Consider the following 23,900-nt stretch of genomic DNA (forward strand, 5'->3'; position numbering starts at 1 on the left):
CCTGTCACAGTGAAATTTGCTCTATAATTTACCTCGATGAGCTAGGCATATCAATAAATATTGAAAATGTCCAGTCTCTTTTTTTTTGCCTTCCATTTAAATCAAATCCAATTCTATGTCAACAGATTGTACCAATGTGTAATTACAATAGCTAACGCATTGAGAAAAATAGCATTCTTTGATAAATAATTTTTCTAAAACCTCTTAAGCATTCTGCATCCTTGGTATTTCTCTCTTATACTCAAGAAATGCAGTAAATTACAGAACCAGACACTATTGACCATTGCCAGCTGTGATAACGAATCTAAAAACCTCATCATCAGCTCCAACAGTCACTATGTTTTCAAATTTCAAAACTCAGTCAAGCAAAAGTACCTAGGGATGTTTTAGAAGAATTTTCTTATCAAAAGTATAACCAAATTTTAACCAATAATAGTTTAGTCACCATTGCACTATAATGCTAAAAAAGCCTTAGAAGTTTATAAACCCCTTAAAGTTGTGTGCGTGTAAATGTGTATTTTTATGAAACTAGTTTTCAAGAGTCTCAAAAGGATCTACCTCAAATGAACGAAACTTACTAATCAGATCTTGTCACTTTTCTTGTACCACTTTATAAACATCTTTTAAGTACAAACTAAATGTTTCCTCTAGTTTGCTTACCCACTATCCTTTTCTCCCTCCTTTTCATTTCCCAACTTTGTGCTTCTTGCCCCCAACAACCTAGCTGTAACCTCTGTGTATCAAATACACTAACTTATAAGTTTAACCTGAATTTTCTAAAGAAAAAGTTGTTACTAGTAAATGTATAAGATCATCATCAAAATCATTAAAAGTAAATAAAAATTAAGACTTGTTTAGAACCTTATTTAAGTCAATAAATTGCTTAATTTTAATTTATTCCAGGCACTTAGCACATAGACATTTCTCTCTAGAGATGTTATTTGCCACATTTACTGTAGTTCTTTAAAAGGGAAGAAAAGATGGAGGGGAAGAAGTTTTCCTAAAAGTCTAACCATTGAGTCAATGATCTGTGGGGGTTATTAGGAAGCTCCATTATTAGGGTTGAGAGCCTCAAAGGCTTTTGTTATGTCACTAATTTCTTTTTGCAAGTTTTCAGCAAATGAGCCAATATATCTAGTTCTGCATGCTTGGGGCTTGATACATGCTATTTGTACATGACAGGTTTCATCTGCACAGCACCATTGATAACATTTATCTGCACATCAAAAAAACTCATCTTCTGATGTAAAAAAAAAAAATTATGTATATACTAGGATAAGAGATGTTAAAGAGGTGAGTTAAAGATGTGTGGTATCTCATAAAATGGAACCAAACTACAGGAAGATCATCATTTGAGTATAAATGTGCAAACAGGAACAGACACACTCCAAAAAAAGGAAAAACTGGAAAGATCCTTGCTTACAGTGATAAAGTAGTAGGGCTTTGTTAGCATTCTGTGAATTTTAACTAGAAATGGGGAAAACTAATTTACTTCAAACAAGAAAAGATGAAGCTTTATGATCAAAGCTTCATACAGCTTTATGACCAAAGAGGAAATATTTCAAAATAAATTTTAAAATAGTCCCTGTTGTTTATAACCAACAGAAGAAAATTAACCCCTGAAAGGACTCTTACAGGAAAAAAATGTTTAGACTGTTGCTATGGTTCACAATTTAAAATCTTTGATGAAGTTTAAAGTCCGCAAAACTGTGTAAATATACTTTAAAGGAAAATAACTTTAGAAAATACAGACACAAAAAGGCAAACAAAGGTAAAACTGCTTTCCGTTCAGAAATGAAAATCAGCTTAAAAGCATCCCTGTAAAATTCTGGAAGAAGGGCACAGTCTACATATTTGAATAAAAGGGTAACAAGGTTATTTCCAAATTTCCAACAGATGATGTATATAACACATTCTTCTAAGAAAAACCAGTATTTTTCTTTGTGAAAAAGGTATACATCAAGTTAAAGAGTTTGTTCCTATAATTTATCATCTTTCAGAACGTGATGTTATATTAGGCTCCAATCACCCCCTACTCCTACTCTTCTCAGCATTTGGTAATATAGATAGTAAAGCTAATTTTCTGTTACTCAAGAAGAACTGTTGGATCACTAAACTTGTATCATCATCACCTGTGAAACACAGTAAAAAATCACTGTTAGAACCAATGGTTTATTAGATCGAACCCACCATCAACAATGTCAACTCTGCCTGGTCGTGTTAACAGGAAAATGTTTTACGAGTTCCACCACTGGGCATCAATTTAACTTCCAGCACCAGCTATGCTATAAAACCGTGAACGTAATTTATATGGTGACCCGCGTGTGTGGGAAGCAATATCTAGGTGAAACTTCTCACAGTCTGACAAAATGCTTTGATTTGCACCATTCAGATGATTGAGCAAAAGGAGTTTAAGCAATCACCACCAATAGCCTTTATCTCCAAATGCAGTAAAAATTTATTACTCCATGAGTGCAGCCTATTGCTTTAGAGCCTGGCTTGATAGAATAGAAATGATTGGATAAATATTACATTTTCAACTGGTACACATCTTGTCCATTAGGTTTAAATAGTGGACAAACTATGTGTTTAAGATAAACATCAGTCTTAGCTGATTCCATCACATAGTACATTTAGAAAGCCTCCAAATGTTTCCATAGTAACATTTCTGTGCTTACATATAGCTGAGTATACATGTTCATTGCCAATTAAGAGAAAGTAAACGGAGACCACTGAACTCTTCTTAAATAATATACCTTTGTCTTTTACTTAGCATTTAATACAGTTGACAGTATTTACACATCTATTGCTGTGTATGAAGCAATTGAGTAACCAAACAGGAAGAGATATAACATGGCTTATCCATCAATCCTAAATAACAGTTTACTATTCAGGTCTTCCTGGAAATTTTAAATTAGCCTAGATCTCATACTCATGGCTACTGCTGTAAACTAAGGGAACGATATTTACCTGGCAATCTCTCTATCTGCCTGCCCAAGATCATATACCTTTAAAAATGGCAATAGGTGCTTCTGATCTATATATACAGAGCAAAGCTGTCATGATTACTGTAACATGACTTTTAAATATCCTGACTAACCTGATTAACTCAGTGTTACTTTCTACTATTTTCTAATTTGGTTTGATTAGATACTGCAAGGTAAATTATATTATCTCTAGTTTGGTGATTAAGAAAAAAAAAAGAACTCAATGTTTAAATAACTAGATCAGCAAATAATGAAAACAGAATTGTAGGCCAGGTCTGTCTGATTCCAAATCATTTTACACTATAAGCCACACTGAAGATCTTTGTTCAAGATAAGGCTGCAGTAATTAAAATTGCACCTGAAGGTTTAAAAAAGTACCGAATAAAACAATAAAATAAAACCTAAATACATATAGGATTACTTATAATAGGCATATCTTTATAATACTCCTAATCACTAGTCTTTAGTCATTAAAGAAATACACTACTAATCAACGGATCATCAGGCAAAATGACTACTGGTCATTAACCTTGGCAGTTGAGTTTTCCTTAATTAAGGTTTCCAGCCTTGTCTTCATGCATTCTGTTTACCCCATAAAAAAAAATAAATAAGTAAAAATTGCAGTGTGAAAAATGGATATAAAACAAAAACCTACTATTAAGAAACAAATCATGCTATATTCTATACACAAAGCCATTTGTTATAGTACCACTAAAAGAGATTTAAGCATTTAACTTGGAATGCCTAGCAAGATCTTTTAAGCTGTTTTTCTTGTTCTTCAAAATTTGAAACTAGAAAATCCCACTTGACTAGAAAGGAAAAGGAAAAAAAAAGAAGGAGGTTGTCCCTTCTAGGGTTAACAGATGCTTTTTGTAAGATTTTAGGTTAAGATTAACCTTTTGCTCACAATAGGACTGGTTATTGGTTTTGTTTTTTTTACTGTCTTTAACTCAGGTAAAAATCAATATAGAGCGAGACAAAGGGCTCTAGAGGGTCTGGCTACACCAGCTTTTGGTTTGGCTCCTGCACAATTCTACAACATGCTGAGGCTGGGAAGGATTAGCCTGCTTGTGTTGAGTAAACCGATGATACTCAATAAACAGTTTCTGTTGTAAACCCCTTAGGACGTGCAAAGCCACACTAGTTGGCAATAGACCAGATAAGCTGCAGAACCAGCTGTAATCTCATTTAGACCTGAGCTGATCCTCCTGTCCTTTCATTCCACAGGATCAAAGCAAACCACTGAGGAGGCAGCTGTATTATAGCGGCTCTGCTTGCTGGATGCAGCAAACATTTCATAAATTCCAGTCCTCGAAGCAAGTCTTTACCCAGAGCTGGGACAATCAATGAATTTCTGAATTCATTAGACTGATTATTACAGGGTAACTATTTTCTCTTTGGAGAAATGTGATGATTGCATGCCAACTTTACAAAGCAGTTCCTATTTCTGATCACCTTTTTTTTTTTTTTTTCCTTGAAGGGCCCAGAATTTTCCCCACAATATAAAATAAAAATGGTTTAAAATTATACTTAATTCATATTTAAAAGCAAACAATATGACGCTGAATTCCTCCAGATGTAGGAGCTGACTACCACTCAAATGCATTCAAGCTTTAACAGTGGCCTATATTTCTGTACTCAATGACTCAGCAAGGGATAATGTCAAATCTTACTATGAACAACACTATACATTGGCCAAAAGTGATATTCAGAAAAAAATCATAGAAAATATTTCTGCAGTTCATTAGAGAATATTATTAAACGTTTGTAACTTTTCTATAAAACAGAATACAACTTTTCAAGCGTTCCAAAATGAGTGTTAAGTATTTCAAAATAAGTTTCTTACCATTTTCAATAGAACTGACACCTTACTATCTAATTTTACAGAAAATTTCCTTTAATAGAAATCTAAATTTCAAGTTATAAAACTTTAGAAAGCAGGTGACACATCTAAATTTAAGAGAACACTAACTGGATGTATAATGGGCACTGAAGAAACAGGTATTGGGTGTCACATCTAAAGAGTAAATATGAAAAAAAATGAAATCTGAAACAGATATGCATCGACATTTAAAAAGAATCAACTAATAAGTTAATGCTGAATGCCAATAGTTCAGAGGAATCCTATGGAATATCTAGTCAGGAAGACGGCAAAAATTTTTTGTAAATATTTACGTTTTGTGGGCCACATATAATGTCACATATCCTTGCCATTTTATAAATCTTTAAAAATGTGAAAACCATTCTTAGCTCAATGGCTATACACAAACAGGCCATGGGCTAGATTTGGTCAGCAGCATCTTCATTTGCCAAAGCCTTCTAGTCCAAACTACATTTTACAGAGGACGGAGACTCCCAAGAACATGGGTTATTTTGTATAACTAATCAGCAGGAGTCAACATCAGAATTCAGATCTATTGAATACCACTCTGGTGTTTTTCTCAACATTTACCCCAGCATTACCTCTGAAAGAAAATGTGTGAAGAGTCTACTGTATTTCAGAAACATCTGAAAAAGGTAATCAAGAATGCTAGGACTTGTCAACCTAGATAGCAATCTAGATCACACATTAACTGATCCAATCTTTTCCAAGCTAACAAACGCCACATTTAATGATTCACCTCTCTCCAATCCATTCTTCAGACATACAAGGGTCCCATCTAACATAATCACATAACAGCAAAAGTGATAAATCGAAATCTTAACTGTTCTAATATTTGCAAAATCCAGATCTTTGTAATAAAAATACCATGATAGGAAATTGCAAAACTGTATAATTATACTTTAATTGTATTGTGAGGCATGCATTAATCACAAAGTTTAAGTACCAAGGATAGAATTATAATAATTCTGTAAAACAAATTTAAGCTAGCTAAGTAGGTCAGAACCACTAACATGCAACAGGACACCTCTGGGAATTTATCAGTTAATGGCTATTTATGTGCAAATGAGTGCCCTCCAACCCTCCAAAATCCTGTGTAGCTGAAGGGTATTTCTGTTAACCAGGAGCAGCACTGCTTAACTCCAGAGGCATAAATTAAACCATTTTATTGGAATGATTTTTAATTCCTCTGCTTTCCTTTTACCATATTCGTCCCTACCTTTCTAGAAGCACACAATTTACAAAACACGTTTAACAGAAAAAAAAAAAAGGTAGCTAGAATTTTAAAAATTGGTCTCTCCTAACCCCCACACATCCATACATACACACCTTCAGCAAAATCACAGAAAAACATTTCTTACATTTCACATCCTCCAAAGGGGGCTTACACTGATTTAAAAAACTAAAAACTTCAATATAAGTACTACATTAACACTTTTTACAGTGAACTATAATAAAATAAAATTCTATTTTACATACTTATATTCTTACCTTACAGAAGACAAAGAAATTCAATGGAGTTTGCCTATATCATAATTTTTGTTAATCATCCAACTATATACCTATCAAAGTATACTCTGATGGGAAGGAGGGGCTTTTTCTCTGTTAAGAAGAGAGAAAAAGGACCCAACACCCTAAACATCTCGTTTCCAATTTGCCTCAAAGAAAATGTAGCATTTGGATGTTTTCTGAAGGGGTTGGGAATAGGCAGAATAAAATTTTCAATGTGACATAAATATGGTTAAAAGAAACCACTAAATATCCATTATCAGGACCATGCCAAACTTAAGAGGTAGCATAAATTCAGATACTGTCAAACTTTTAGATTTTAGGTGAAATAACGGTCATCTAAAATTACTTTTTAAAGACCAAATATAGCAGCAATTTAAAAGTTTTAAGTTGTGTTAATATTCCCTTAGAGTTCTTTCTTTCTCTTCACTAAATGAAAACTAAAATATAACTTAATGTTAGCTAAGTTAAAGGGGAGTAAAGACCAAGATACCCAGTATCTTTAAAATTACAGTATTTTATAGAACAGGTGAAATCTCAGCACTTTAAGTTGGAGTAAAAAAAAATGTTTGTGAAACTCTATTTTAAACACAAAGGTAATAAAAGTTTGTGATAAAGTCCTTCAAAAAGATAAGAAAAAACTTTTCACTTATCTTTCCATAATTGAATCTTCCAGTGTTGTGAGTAAATTATAGCAAAGAAGATGATTATATGAAGTTTGTTTCTGATTAGTACGCTTTGGAAACATATCACTTCTAGATTCAGAGAGCGATCATCAAAGGTATCAAGTGCTCCACTGGACAATTATGTTTGCATATGAAATAGGAAACAGAAGTCTCCAACCGAATGCCAGGTGTTATACATAAAGTCATAGCAATTAAGATGCATTTATAGCCTGAAAACATAATTTCATTACAATGGTCTGCTTTTAAGAAAAAAAATATTAACTACAAAAGGTAAATTCTCACACAAATCTGTTAAAGGTCATCATCCCATTTCAAAATGGAACTCTGAGAAGCTATAAAATAAGGGCTCGCTTGAGTTCCCCGTGCCCCTTTTTGGTTAGGGGCAATACAGTGGTCATGCCAGAGTCTTCCAGTCTCAGGCAGATTCTCAATCAGACCTCTGTGAACCAAGCATTGACCTAAGACTTAATTAACCCTGCCCAGAGGTAAAAAGGACCGTCTCTTATTGAAGAGACTACAGATATACAGTCGGCTAGGTCTCGAATTTGGACTACTGCCCCTAAAAGTGAAGTACATTACACAAGGAAGAAAACTGAGCAGGTGTATAAAAATCATTGAAAGTTACCAAGCTCTGCATTGATGTGGCCAAAATAGATAGAATGACATAATATTAGTTTTTTTAACATTCTAGGGTAATGAAGTCAACAGCACCATTGAGATAAAATCCAGACTACAGGATTAATGAAAAACTGTGTCAGTCAGGAAGTAGTCAAACCTAAAATGTCCATAATTGCTCAAAATGTTTCTTAAATATTAGTGCCTGACTACAAAGCACCAGTCTGGGAACTCCTTTTCCTTTATTCTATCAATCAGTCCCAACTTCAAAACTTTTTCCTACTATACTTTACTTTTTAATTACTTTTAATATAACTTTGCTACCATATTGTATTTTTGAAGTTACTTTTAGTTCTTTAAATATATATATATATATATTTTTACCACAATGGCTTCTTTTCTAGTTTCCTTACCTCAAGTTCCCTTTCAATCCATCATGCGTATTACTGCCAGAACCATCTATATATTTATCATTCATGTATTCAACAAAGACTTATTAAGCAACTTTGTATGTCAGGCACTTGAGCTAGATACCTAGGGTTGAAGATAAAAACATGAATAAGACAAATTCCCTGCCCTCAAAAATTATCATTCTAGGGAAAGAGAAGGACAAAGACAGAAGATGACATTTCAAGTGATAAATGTTCTAGGGTGTACTAGGGAGGAAGCCACTTGCTCTGCCCGGAAGCTTCACAGGGGAAACTTACACCTGAAAGGAAATAAGTTTTCCAGGTAGAGAAAAAAAACAAGAAATATTTCAGACAGGGAGAATTAAAAAAGAACCAGGTAATACCTTTTTTTCACAAGGAGCTTGATTCAGTGTGTGTGGTGGTGATGGTATGGTGACGCGGAATATGATGTATTTAAACAACTGCTCTCATGTTATCCCCCAATTTAAAAATCATAGTTCTTTATTTCCTCCTCACACAGGTCTATACTCTTGACCTAATTCCAAAGCCTTTCATAATCTGATGTCATCTTTCTACAAAAGCATAGGTATCACCTACCCTTCCCACACTCAACTCACTCACAATTTATTTGTAACTCTTCACTTTCTTCTCTACCAAAGCATGAGAAAATAAGAACTCAAACGGCCTAAAGGTCGTGGCATACAAGAAGCGCTCAACAAATATGTTGTTTAGTAATGAACTAATACTTGGTTATGATGCCTCTGTCTAAATAACTAATTGTGAAAAATATAGCCACCTCAATATTTACTAAATCATTTTTTCTAATGTATAACTAAAAATCACCAACTACTGGCTAAAGACAAAATATTTGATACTATTTGTTAACACTATAAGTTGATACTTAAGAAAAGTCTTTCTTTCATGTCATTCTTTTTTGTATTTTTATGTTGTGCATGCTATATTAAATGTGGGGGGGGGGAGCCTTACTTATGTCTTCGTTACGTAAGTAAAAGACAAAATAAAGCTAATTAAGTAAAATTTAATCATGCTGGCAGTGTATATTTTATTTCTATTTCATTTATCAACTTTAAAAAGAAAACCAAATTTACTTAAATCTATTAAAGTATTCAATATATGATTGATAGCATTAGAAACACTTAAGTAATATAATCCAATCCTTTACCCTTCAGATAAAAAAACTGAAATATGGGGTTCGGCCTGAGGTCTCACTGGAGTTAGGGTTGAATTAGTTACAAAAAGATCTTTCTATTACTTTGCATCCAACTTCGATTTGATTCTTCAAATAAATTCATTTTACACCAGTGGTCTCTCTCCCAAAATAAATGTAAACACTGTATTAATGAATACATGAGGAGATACAGTACATATTTAATATGCAAGACCATAGACAAACATAAACAGATAACAATTTCGACTAATTTCCTTAACTGTGAACCTTTGTATTGAACAAACAGAAGAACCAAAAGAAACGACAGTGAATAAAGCATTCTATAACTTTGGTGATTCCAAAACAAAAGGCATAAAAAACAAAAAGATAAAGGATATATATAAAAATTTAATCAATCCCCCCTCCATCATTATTCCAACAGGAATAAATATATTCACCTATGGACTCAATTGTATCCCCCCAAAATTCATTTGTTGAAGTCCTAACCCACAGTGTAATTGTATGAGGACTCTAAGAAAGTAATTAAGGTTAAATGAGGTAATAAGAGTGGGGCATTAGTGTCACTGGAAGAGACACGAGAGTGCCTTGTCTTTGCCCCCACATACACACAAGGAGAGATCATGTGAGCACAAGAGAAGGTAGCCCTCTTAAAGCTAGGAAAAGAGATCTCACTAGAAATCGACCAGCTGGCATGTTGATCTCAAACTTTCAACCTTTAGAATTGTGAAAAAATAAATTTGTTGTTTTAAGTGACCCATTTGTTCCATAGTATTTTGTTATTTAAGTGACCCAGTCATTCTGTAGTATTTTATTATAACAGTCTGAACAAACTAAGACACCATCTGTCCAAAGTTTTTAAAACTTTATGTATTTTAATGATATAAGCCCCTAGAGTGTCTACTGGTACTATTCTAAATGATAAATGCAGAACGGCATCCCAAAAGATAAGACATGACTGTAATAGTCCATATGGAAATAATGAAAAGACTGAACCATGTTTAATATCTCTAAGTTAGGCAAAATGCACTTGGCTTTTAGGAAATTAGGGATGTATGATTATTACATCTTATCACAAAACTTCCACTGTAATGTAATTCTATAAAAGCTGGACCATTATTTGACCCAAAACATAGAATCTCTTATATTCTGGAGAACACCTATCATTTTACATGTGTGATCTTCAGAATATAAGAAATTCTATATATATGTAGGATCAAACTAATGGTCCAGGCATTTCAAAAGTTAGAAAAAAAATGACTGAGAGAGTATAAAAACTTGGAGGCATTAAATAGCTCATTCCCACTACACTTATTAGTACAGTTCTGAGACACAGAAAGTATTCAAGAAAAGTCTGCTGAATTATACTGGAATTCCAACTAAGGAACCAAAAGAAAAAACTGTTAACTGTTAAATTGTGTGAGTGTATAATATTTTTTACAAATTATGAGTTATATACATAAAAAACTTCTATATATCAAAAAAAGGAAAATGAAAATTTCAACATATTTAAAACACGCATGATGTTTATAAGATTTATATATTTAACATACAATTTGCTATGGAAGATTAATATTAAAAGACAAGGTTACTTAGTGAGGGATTATTACAATTCCCATTCAGGGTTATAGGGCGTTAAAAAAAAAAAAAAAGTCATTTTATAATGAAATTGCTTTACTTTCCTCTCGAACTAGAAAAATAATTTTTCTTTCCCACTTCTTCCTGGAGGCTTTCTTTCCACACAGCATCATCACTCTATTTCAATCTGGAATGGTGGTTGCCTGGGCCAGGTGTAAAACTGTCTTCTGTCCCTACACTATTTTGTGCTGGATTCTCCATTTCCTAAATTCAAAATATTGCTTGTTCTTGACCAAATCCTTCATTTCCCTGAAGTACACATTCTTTGGCAGTACATCTCAAAAATACAAAACTAAAAGAAAAAACAAGTGGCACAGCTACATACAGCATCTTTGTTATGACTGCATTTATATAAACTTTAGAAAAACGCACGATGCAATACTACTATTGGTTTGGGATTCTATTTTATCATATTCAATTATCAAAGTAGTCCTCAAAAGATCAAGAGTTTATAGCACATTTACAAAGTGGGGGTAGGTAGGGGGGAAGAAACATTAAGGTTTTGGAGAATGGGAAAAGAAAAATAGATGTAAGAAGAAATGTAGAAAAATATATTGACAGTGATGTAACTAAAAATTCACTAAAGACCTTACATATGTTTACAAGTGACTAGGTTATTATTAATAGAGGGAATATATTTAAAGAGATCAAAAACAACTTTAAAAACTTTTGAGCTGCTATCTACGTGAGCACCAGCTATTAAAGACTTGTAATATCTCCCTTCTAATGGACCTGCACCAGCTAGCTACATGACAGTGTGACGATGGTCATATAACCACATACTTTATTTTGCATTAGGCAATCTCAGAGAAAATTCTGTAAGTGACAAAAAAGGAGTTTTAAGAAGGGTATCTTCAACATTTGTCTACCACAATGTATTTTTTTATTTGTTTATATGTTTGCCTCACCACACTGTGGGGCGCTTGAGAACAGTGATCTGATTTTATGTGTCTCTATTTTCTCCCAATACAGCGTCAAGTCTGCCACACTAGACATTCAATAAAGGTGTATTGACTGAAAAATACAGTCATGCACAGGCACAAAATTAATATAGCCAGAGTTCTCTAATCCATAAGGAAAAAAACAGGGGAGGAGGCAAACGTTGACTAAGAAAGAGTAATTTATGCTTTTCCTTCGAGGATAAATAGTATTCTTTTCATGGAATACCACTGAACTGATCCAGAATGAAGCACTAAAAAATCTTAATTTATACTGGAAAACTCTGTATCTTAAATTTACTTATAATATACACTCTCTCATTTCACTTCTCTGAAACCAATGGGCAGACAGTAATGAAAGTAATCATCACTAGGTTGGTACTCTACTAGACATTTGACATGTTATCTTTTTTATTCTTTAAACCAGCTCTTTAATATGTGTTATTACACATTTTACAGATTAGAAAAATTGAGGTTCAATTTTTCAAAGAAATTACATGACTTGCTGAAGATTAAAGCGAAAGAGAGTGGTAGAGTGAGGTTTAAAACTCACGTTTGGAACCTTCTGAAAGAAAGATACAGTAATATTTTTTTACTATAAATGAAAAAATAATTATTCCATATACAATTCACATATATTAAATAACTGAGGTGAAAATGTGCTCTGCTAGTTATGATGCTGGATATGTTAATAACTCATAAAACTGAACTATCAATAATATTCCAGTTAAATAAACTGGCCAACCTAAATTTTCAACCAGGATCTTGAAAAATTGGATAGGTACAAAAACCAAGCCAACCTAAAATCATGTATAGCTCCCTAAATGTTCACTAAGGTTAAATAAATTAAGGTTTATTACACAAGATAGTATGCAGCCTTACACAATGTGTAGAAAGAGATGTCTTTGATCTTTCATCGAAAAACTGAAGTTGTAGAACTTTCCAAGGTAAAATCTGACTTTTCCCAATTAAAATAAGAGGTGGTAAAAGAAGCTCTGTGGATAAAAGAGCAATAGTAGTTTAGAAGAACATTCTCCAAAGGGTTAAAAGCTTAGGAGAACAGCTTTTATTTTCTGCAGCATACATTTCAGTATTTACATTCTTAAGAGGATATACAAATTTTAATTATAAATAGACACATTAAAAACTCTCTAGAGCTTTTAAGTGCTTTAGAAGTTATATTAGAAATTATTCTATATTTGATATTAATGGTAAATAAAAAGGGGTTAACAGCAACAGTAGGGAATCTATACTGACAATGCAAGAAAATTCTTTTTTTACATTCTGGGAAACGAAAGTTAATTAACCCTTTTACCTATCATTTTACCCCAAAGTCTAGACGCTTTCTATCATTATGTTTTCAACATACAGAACTACAGTTTCATTCTAAAGGGATTTTTTTTTTTTTTTTTACTTTTCTAGTCTAAGGTTTTCCATTAGTTAAAAATGTTATTTTGTAGGATGTGATGTAATTGCATGTGTGTGTGTGTGTGGTATGTGATTGTATAAACCATGAATGTAATTAAACAATGGCTCCCAATTTTTAAAAAAGAATTATATCTTAGAGTCTATATTTTAAACCAAATCATTAAAAAAGATACCTTCCACATATAATCAAATATGTCCATGAAGATCAAAGCCTCATTTATAATGTTGTAAATGGCACCTTTGGAGTTCTGCAGTGCACAATTTGTACAGCAGTACCCACGAACCCTGCCAAGACACACACGAAGATATTCATCATAGCTTTGTATCTAACGATGAAAATTTCAAAACATTATAAGTTTACACCAGTAAGAAATTGTCAAGTGAGCTATGCTATATTCACAATGGAATATAATGAAGCCACCAAAAATAATGCAGATGTCACTGATATGAAAAGCCACTAATGACATATCAAGAAAAGCGAGCCACCGAACAGTATTTAACCCCAACTTTGGTTTTAAAAATGTATATAAATAGAAAAAAATCTAGGAGGCTATAACAAAATATCAATAGTAGTTCTCTCAGCATGATAAAATAACTTAAAAAAAAAGTCTACATTTTATAAGTTTTATATCACAAACCTAACAGCCTAATGCTGATTTTTAAAAAAAAATTACATCTGCAGAAATAAAATGAAACAAAAGAGGTCTCATAGCATAGGATTTTTCTGTTTTGTTTTGATTTTTTAAATCGTTTGATTTTTGGAAGAAACCTTTATCATCTGTCTTATACTCTTCTTAAAGGGGAGATTTATGCAGCATAAGCTACATAATCATAGGCGTTTTTCACTTTGTATTTTTATCAGGTATCTTTCAAACTGTGCTAACACTGTAGTTGGGAGTCTATTGTTAGATTTTGAAGATTAGTTGTTAGTAAAATGCTGTTATTGATAAAAACGTATAATTGAAAGATCAACCAACCCAATTGAGGTCTTCTGAAAGAACACTTTTCCAGGAAGAATATACTGGGGTGTCTTGCCCTGGGTTGTTTCACTTCATAAATGGATTAACTTCTGGTTAACAGAAAATTCTAGAACGACCAATTTCCCAATAATGATATCTTTTTGTTGTTGTTGCTGCTGTTGTTGTTTTAAGCAACTTACAATTAAGTATCCTCTAAAATACCATTTTCTTTGCATCCTACCACTGGCAACTTTTCATGACCAGAGTCTCAAATTCTTGCAATCTACAGAGGAAACTCTTTTCATTATCTTTCCCTGGTTTCCAGGAGAACTGCCAGTAGGAGGCAGCAACGACTGCCTGTGGCAATAGCAGCGGCTCTACTCTGCACAGTAGTTAGCTGCTGGCTTCATTCTTCTGTCATTATATAAGCAAGATGACACTGTTCTCTAATCCAGCCAAAGCTGATAAGTACCATCAACCTGTCACTTCCTACATTTCAAATTCTAACATCACAGCATCAAAGAGTTTTTACATTTCGATTTCTTTTGCTGGCAGCAGCCGGTAGCCTCTCATTCTCCCACGGTGTTCTAATGCTGCATTTGCACACCGGGGTTACTCCCAGACTGAATAGCAGGTCATCCCCTGCTCACTGAGCTCATCTGTGGCCCATGTGCTAGGCAATTTAGATCCAATCAGCCCTTATTTAGCTCAAGAGTAATGAGCAGCATAGTGACACAGACTTAAGCCTGACCCTCAGGACACTGCTCATCAAGCAGTAAAACTGTGACAAAATCATTCATCTTCCACCCGCTGGCAAGAAATAATACTCGCACTCACTGTATTACTTTTCAAGATAAAAAAAAAAAAAAAAAGTCCTGAATTTTCATGATGTGAGACATTAATTTGCAGAAAGCTGAATTCCCTTAAACCCCCCTGTTGCTATGAGCTCACCAGGGGGAAATAGGCCTTAGGAGACTGAAATGGAATAAAGAAAATTGCTCCAGCTTTCTTTTCATTTTAAATAAGCCTTAAATCTGACAAGAGATATCCTAAAGAGAGAAAAATATATATCTTGTAAGGTAAAGAAGGAACAATCGAAATTAAGAGTTCCAAATATTAGTTTCACTCCTTATGTTTGTTCTTAATATTGTTAAAATACAAAGAAAATTTGAAATAGAGCAATTACTCACCCTTCTCCACAAGGTAGATGAGGAAAGGTAAGGAACTGCTCCTTATAGGCCATATGGTAGCAAAAATAATTCATATCATAAAACAAAAATGTACTCTGGTGTTTTCTAATAATCACATCTTAAAGAAAATAACTTTAGGGTAATTACCAGAAGATGATGAAGACAGCTAGAAACATTTTTAAGTTATAATGAATCTATTTTTTTCTACAATTTACAGTACCATCTGAGGTCTCATTAATCCAAAAATAATTAACGGGAAAATTAAGAGATCAGTTTCCTTACCTCACTGACATATCACATCATTAAAAAAAAAAAAAAAAAAAAAACCACACATCTAGTAACTTATTTTACTAAACTTATTGGCTGTAAATGCTCAAATTATTATTTGCTTCCTCACTTCCTTCCTCTGAGTATTTCCCTTTTAAAACCAAAGCCACAACAGCAGTTTATCTCACTGGGTTTCTTCAGACTGGGTCCACTTACTAAAATCACAATTTCAGGTCTTTTTATCCATTGTATAGTTGGAAAAGAGTTAACTTTAGCAATCCTGTCACAATTGGGATTTACCAGTCTTCAATATATTTCTTATGACAACATGTCTTTGGTTTAAGAAACATCGCACTGTGTGGTGCCATGAAAGAGCACAGTAGCAATGTCTTCTTACAAACTCATTGCTGAATTTCATCCAAAGCTTCAAAGATCTAGGTGGTCTAAATACCTACAGTGAACCATGGGTTCAGAAAAGGAACCACAGTGACATAAATAAGATTGAGGAAACTAGCTTCCGCCTCATCTCAACATCTTTTATTACCATTTGCTAAAGAGAAATATTCTATTCCCTAAACAACACAGCTGATCCACTTTTAAAAGAAAATGTTTCCTTTATAGAGTTTATTTCTTTTGTTCTTATCCTTTTATCCTAATGTTCTTTATCCCGATTTCTACTTGAAAGTGTTCTTTCTCCACCCTTACCTTCCTTCTTTTTCTTCCTTAATTATAAGGTGGATGTACTGTTTCATCTCAGAAAAAAAGATTTTTAGAAACTTTGAGAACCACAAATCAGAAGTTATAAAGCTCCATTCACCTACTTCTTGAAAATAGGAATCTTGAAAAGAAAATCTAATTTATCTAATATAAAGCTCTAGTCATGTCTTTAATTTTGTAATCACTGGGGTTAAATATTAGATCTGACCTAGATTATAACTAGAGATAACAAGACACACAGCGAATACAAAAAACAGAATGCTAAAAAGAATGGTGGGGAAGACTAAGACATCCATGGAAACTTTGGTACTCAGCATTCTAAATTGCACAGAGATGTGCCTTGCTGCGAGTCTATTAAGGTGTGCTGGAGTCATTCAATAGGTCCTTTCAATAAGTAATCTTTCATTATGAGAAACTGTCGTAAATTATTTTATTATTACCTCTACTCCATTACTTCAGTTCTCTTTTCCAAATACCTTGCTTCTAACATAATCGAAATACAGATAATCTCTACTTTTAGACTGGAAGTGCTCCAGCCTTGATAGAGACATTCCTGAAACTCTCAAAAGCAAGGAATAAAAAGCTCACAGGCCCACGTATTCCCATATTTCCATATTTCAGTGTATTCCCATATTTCAGTGGGAGAATAGTTTGATGATAACTACTGAATTCGTAAAATAATAAAAATGGTTCAAAAAATTTCAGCTAGAGTAGACATGAGTTTTATCTTTTAATAACACCAAAACCCTTAAAATTAATTGAGAAGAATGGACTGTCATTTTTCTAGAGGTCCCTTTTGCCCACTGGTGCTTAGGAGGCAATAAACATGGAGGTGAAATTCAGGTTATGCATTAAATCTACAGCCTGATGACACAGATACTGTTGTCTACTCTCATGCTGGATATTGGCTAGCATTGTTGGATATGCAGGTAAACTTTGGGGACAAGTATAAATCATTATCAAATAATGCTAAATAATTCAAATATGAAATGGTGAAAAAAGTGATGATTTGAATTAAACATTTACCTAAGTGCCTTTCTCTAGTTCCTCAGTATATTTTTCATGTAATAAATGCATGAGTACATACCATATATGCTTTACTTAACTAGTTCACTGATGAACTCCAAATACCTATAATAATGCCTGCTATTATAGTAAGTACTCATAAACATTTGTTAGATTTGTTTAATGACTATGTATCTAGTGTAAAAAACAATTATAACACAACATAGCAAGCAATAAAGGACATTAGAAAGTGTTAAGAAAATTCAAGGGGAAGAGAGATTATTCAAGATTGAAAACACATGGACAAGCATACATTTCAATAGAAGCTTGGAATGAAGAATAATATTGTTCACATAAAAATGAAGGAAAAGCAAATGAAGAAAATGAACATGCACTGTGAGATTATTATGGTCCATGTTCTGAAAAGATGCAGCCACTAAGGCAGTGCTGTCCAAGAGACCTGCTGTTTGTCCACTACAGTAGCTATTAACCACATACAGCTATTGAGGACCTCACATGTAACCAGTGTTAGAGAGTTAAATTTTCCATTTTGTATTCATTAAGATAAACTGTCACACGTAGCTAATGTGTATAGACAGCAGAGATCTAAGCAGATGTTCACAGAATTCCTTTAAGGTGGATACTACTTTATGAAGATGCGGCTGTAGCTTAGAAAAGGTTAAGTAACTCCTCAAGATTGCCCTGCTAGTAAGTAGAGGAGGGGTGATCTGAATTCTTGTTTATTGACTCAAAGGTTCCTGCCTTTCATAATATGCTAGAACTGTAGCACTCTCAGACACTACTAGGGGTTCCTTAAGAAGCAGAGGCAAAAAGCACAACTTGCTGCTGTAGAATTGTCTACTAATGTCTGGAATTCTGGCTCCTCCCATATAGCAAGTTCTCTGATTCCATCTCTAGCTCTGATCTAAATACTACTAGTTTCCGAAACCACCTTTCCCTTCCTTAAAATCCCTCTAAGTAAGCCTTTTGTTCTGGTTTTTAAATTTTTTTTTTTTCTTCTCTGTACTCTGCTACCCCACCTCTGTGGCTAGTCTGACCAGCACTATTTCTGACTTCTGATCTTGACAGTTATATTCATTCCCTGTATTTAATTAAGCTTTTCTAATCACTGGTTGCTCAGTCCCCAGATCTGCCCTGAACCCTCAACTGGCTTTGACAAGAAAATATAAACAAAGGTAAGAAAGACTTGAAGATTTCTTGAGAACTAGTAGTTCCATCTGACTAAAGTAAAGAAGAATCATAAGAAAAAGTTGCAGATATAGGCAAAGCCAGACATGTATGACTTTGAAATTTTGTGTCCATCAGGATGTCACTAAAGGTGTTAAAACACAAAATGATATAAGCAGACTTGTTCACCAAGAGAAATGTGGCAAGAGAATATGAGATGAGCATAAGCAACAAAAGGAAAAATAAATAGGATTTCATTAAAATTTTTAAAATTTATATTGTGAAGGTCAACACCAAGAAAGTGAAAAAATAACCCATAGAGTAGGAGAAAATATTTGTGAATCATATATCTGATGAGGGACTTGTATCTAGGAAATGTAAAGAATTCTTACAATTTAATAACAAAAAGGTAAATAATTTAAAAATAGGCAAAGAATCCAAACCTATATTTCTCCAAAGAAAACATAACAATCAATAAACACATGAAAAGCACATGATCAACATCATTGGACACCAGGGAAATGCAAATCAAAACCACAATGAGATATTAACTAACATCCAGTAAGATCACTATAATCAGAAAGACACTTAGCAACAAGTGCTGACAAGGATGTGGAGAAAGTGCAACCTGATACACTACAGGTAGGGATGTAAAATGTTGCACTGGAAACTGTTGGGCATTTTCTCCAAAGGTTAAAAAGTATAACCATATGACCCAGCATTCGTCTCCTAAATAAATAGCCGAGATAGTGAAAACCATGTCCACACAAAATCTTGAAGCCAAACATTCATATCAACATTATGCATAATAGCCCCAAAGTAGAAACAACTCAATGTCCATGAACTAATGAATGGATAAATAAAATATGGTATATTCATATAATGAATAACTTAGCAATAAAAAGAAATGAAGTACCAATATATGCTGCAATATGAATAACCTTGAAATTATTCTAAGTGAAAGAAACTAGTCATAAAAGATGACATGTTATATGATTCCAATGATGTGAAAGGTCCAGAATAGGCAAATTACTGTAGAGACAGAAAGTAGATTAATGGTTTCTACAGATGTGGGGTTGGGTAGGGGAAAATTGGAAGTGACTGCTAATGGGTATAAGTTTTCTTTTTGGGGTGATAAACTGTTCTAAAATCATGGTGATGGTTGTACAACTCTGAATATACTGAAACCATCAATTGCATGACATGTGAATTATATCTTAATAAAGCTGGTCAATAAGTGAATTGTATAATGAGTGATACACACATCTCAATAAAATTGTTAAAAAAGAGAGCTGGTCTAAGGAGGGAAAGCACTGGAGGCAGGGAGATTAGACAAGCATTGATAACCTAAAAATGAAGAAAAAATGTAGTGAGAATAAATAAGGGATGAAAGGAGATCCTCCAAAGACATTAAAAACAATTCTCTCATCAACTGAATATAGAAAGGAAGAACATACATACATGTCACATTTCTACCTTTAAAATTTACTTTTTCTACAGCAGCTCTTTACCATTTTAATAACAAAGAATCACAATTTCCATCAGTTCTATAATTGTGAGGCAATGTTCATGACATTCCGTACAAACCTGATTTTGTTTTTAAAGAATCTGATTTATTTACACATCGAAAGACATTTATTGAATGGCCTCTCAGCCAAAGGTACTACATAAGGAATGGGGTAAGTACCATGCAAGGTAAGTTCAAATACATACACACACATCCATTGAGGTTGCCAGGCATAAAGCGTAATGCAAAGAAAAGGTTACTTTATGGGTTCTTTTGAAAATAATAGTAGTGATAAGAATTGCAACAACTAACATTTACTGAACACTTACTAGGGTGCCAGGCACTGTGCTAACCGCTTTATGTTCCTACTGCATTTAATCCTTAAAATAACCTAGTGAGGTATGTGCTATTATCATTTTACCAATAATGCCTGAAATTTGGACACAAAAGTTTTATAATATTTTTAAAGAGTCTACAGCCACACTACCCGAAACAGTCCTGATCCCATCTCATCTTGGAAAGTAAGCAGGGTCGGGCCTGGTTAGCACTTCGATGGGAGACCACCTAGGAAGACCAGGTGCCGTAGGTGCAAAAAATAAAACAACAAGGGATTGTAAGCTGACAAGGTTGTTGCAATCTGTGAGGTCAACCAAGGGATGCCTTGTCTAAAAAAATGAATGAATGAATGAATGAATGAATGAATAAAAATATTTTAAAAGAATCATTTTTTACTTATTCAAGGAGAATTCATATCTATGCAACAGATCTAGCTGAAGACTAAATAAATGACTCAAATATTAATTCCTCCACATGAAATATTAACAGATAACCAATGTTTCAGCAAAATACAAAAGAAGTGCACAAATATTCTGAGGTTAATAGGGTGAGATATTATTGCATAAATTTATAAACATGTAATACAAAAGGGCTATAGTAAATACACTTTGCAAAATCCACACCTGGGAAAGAGTAAAGACAAAATGATCATAGTATATATTTAAAATCTCAGATGAAATATATATTAAATATTTAATGATGAAAAGAAATCTTTACATTTTATGGATTCTCTGAAGCAATCAAAACTGATAGATGGATCACTCTTAGTAAGCAACACAACTATTTGCTTTTTCAAATAAAAACTAGAAATACATTTTTCTGTGGAGCATACTCATGTGCTTCCTCTCCCCCAAATTTGCATCAAATCAAAATCTGCATCAAATCTTATATCATATATATATATATATGACGATGAAGCTGTAGGTCAGCAGATATTTGGGGCAATCTGGGGCATACTAAGCAAATTACATGTAAATAAATAACTCATGATTTTTTAAAAAAATCATCCAGTTTCAAATGTTTTGTAGTAAACTATTCCTTAATAATTAAAAGCTATAACCCACTCATACTAATAGTACATCTAATAACAAAAGGAGGAAAAGGAATGAATGCTGTCAAGAGTATCCTTTCCATCTTTTTGGAAAAATCATGTAAATCATTTTGGTACAGCAGACCCTCTGAGACTCTGTCCTTCCCTACCTAGACAACTCCGTTATCTCACTGAAGATGTAAAAAAAAATTTGTTTGGAATAAATGATACTATACCAATAAAGGTTAAAATAACGAACTATTGAGCATATCTGAAAAATAATACAGTTTTTGTATGTGCATGTGTACACACCAACACACATACCCTTCCCAAATGTCAAAAGAGATTATAACAAATAGATAAACTTCTAGGATCATGGGAAAAGAGAAGGGGTTTAAAAATATATATACTTTCAAAATGTATTTTGAAGATGGGAAAAAGTTTTAATCTTTTAAGGAGTTGTACTTGAGCACATAGCGTATCAAAAAAATCTCTTCTGAACTATTTCTTAGCCTCAACATTTAACATTTTAGGTAAGTTTTTTTCAATTGCCTTTAGACTTCTTTGAAACCAGGCACTTGTTTAAAACAAAATAGGATGTCAGTTGATCAATATCCATTTGGCTTAAATTCATAAGTCCACAACCTCCCTTAAGTGGTAGAACAAACAGGTACAAAGCCTAAAAATTTATTGTTTCTTTTTAAACTCCAAATGATATTTGCAGATGCCAAAAGGCATTTTGAAATCACTCACCCTTACTTCAGTGAAAATGAAAAAGGGGGATGGGGAGGAGGGAGATTCTCATGAGGTCTTGTATGTCAAGTTTTTGCCCAGAGCTAATTTTCATAGCTGTGTTATAAAACCCTGAAAATGGAGGTTTATAATGGAAATGCTGACAGACCCTTAACTATTGCAGCATGAATGGATATAATTAAAGAAAAGCTTTTGGCTACACCTAACTCCACAAATGAAAGACTGGCATTTTTTTATTAACCTCAAATAACAGCAAGTGAGAACTAGAAATGTGATTCCAGAAAGGTAATGTAAAATGTTAAAGATGACTGCTAAAACTATTTGACATTCGAAGTTTTAAACACGGAGGCATTTAGTTAACATAACCAAGTCAGTATTTTCACAATGCTACTTAATCAGCAATAAAGAATGCTCTAGTGAGCCATCAGCTCCAGTTAGCAGAAAGTGGCATATAAAGTTATTATTTCTTAACAGCCTAGAGGGAGCCGCTTCTCCCTTTAATCAGTGATCTTAGTTCCTGCCTACCTATAATTTCTCTGTCATACAGTTATAAAACTATTACCCAGTTCAACATAAACTCACACATCCCACACACATATTTATGCAAGGACTGGTACCTTATTCCCACCTGAATTTGAAAACAGAAAAGATTGCTAAGGTAAAGTATTTCATTCTTTCCCTTGTCAGGGATACAGCGAGGAATAAATATCATCAATCTATATAACCCATCTTCCTTATCTAAACCAACACTCAAAGAATTTAGCTATGTTCTTAAAAGGAAAAAAGCTTATGCTTTAATTTTTAACGACTATTCAATATGTTTTTGAACTTTCTAATAATACTAATGGTAATACTATTATAGCATACCAAGACGCCCATGAAAAGATCGTCAAAGAAGTTCCAGATTTCGGCTTAAGAAATTAGGAACACATCTCTACGATTAAATACCTAAAGGACTTTTTCTTGTGCCTCCCCTCTCTGTCTCCCTTTCTTCTTTCTTTTTAAGGTAAACAATCCTGAATGATCTCTGGGGCCCTTTCCCCAAAGATCCCAAACTAAGTCTGTCTTCACAATATCTGCCTTGGCAGTGCATAAGATAGATGAAATAAAATCAAACTATGCAATTCGCAGCCCCTCTTATTATATACTGCAGTCATTCTCATTGAGTTCTGTGTGCAAATTACTACGTAAGCTTCAGAAATTTGAGATGACAGTGTCTAACTATAACAGCATCAATTAAGACATATACATTATTACACATTATTCACAAACTGATCTCATACTTCTCTCTTAAAACTGCTCTATAATTCTGGTAACAAGTTATCCATAATCTGAAATTCACTTATAACAATTTTTTTCAATCATAGTTGAACGGTGTAAAACAAAACCAAAAATAACATTTGTGCAAAGAATTAAATGTTATCGACATGAACTTTATTTATGTCTTTTTTCATAGGTTAATCCTAAAGAACAACAACCTATTCCTTGCCTCTCCTCTCCCTGGCTCCAGATGACAGCAAACCATAAACTCAAGTTCTAGTTAAAAAGTACTAATATAAATGTGAACTTACTTTCATCTATATAATCAACAGTCTTTATTATGCTTCTTGATTCTTACCTCTGTATTTCTGAATAGCGACCCTCCATGGATTAACAGAGAAGCTTTATA

At 33.4% G+C, this 23,900-nt stretch overlaps 1 protein-coding gene across 3 annotated transcripts in view; it reads right to left on the reverse strand.

Moving 5' to 3' along the window:
• Positions 1-23,900, reverse strand: part of MMS22L (MMS22 like, DNA repair protein) — a 112,197-nt gene that overhangs the window by 44,205 nt on the left and 44,092 nt on the right. The window lies entirely within an intron of this gene.

Source organism: Rousettus aegyptiacus, unplaced genomic scaffold (genome assembly GCF_014176215.1).
Source record: "Rousettus aegyptiacus isolate mRouAeg1 unplaced genomic scaffold, mRouAeg1.p scaffold_m13_p_1, whole genome shotgun sequence".
Classification (NCBI taxonomy): Eukaryota; Metazoa; Chordata; class Mammalia; order Chiroptera; family Pteropodidae; genus Rousettus; species Rousettus aegyptiacus.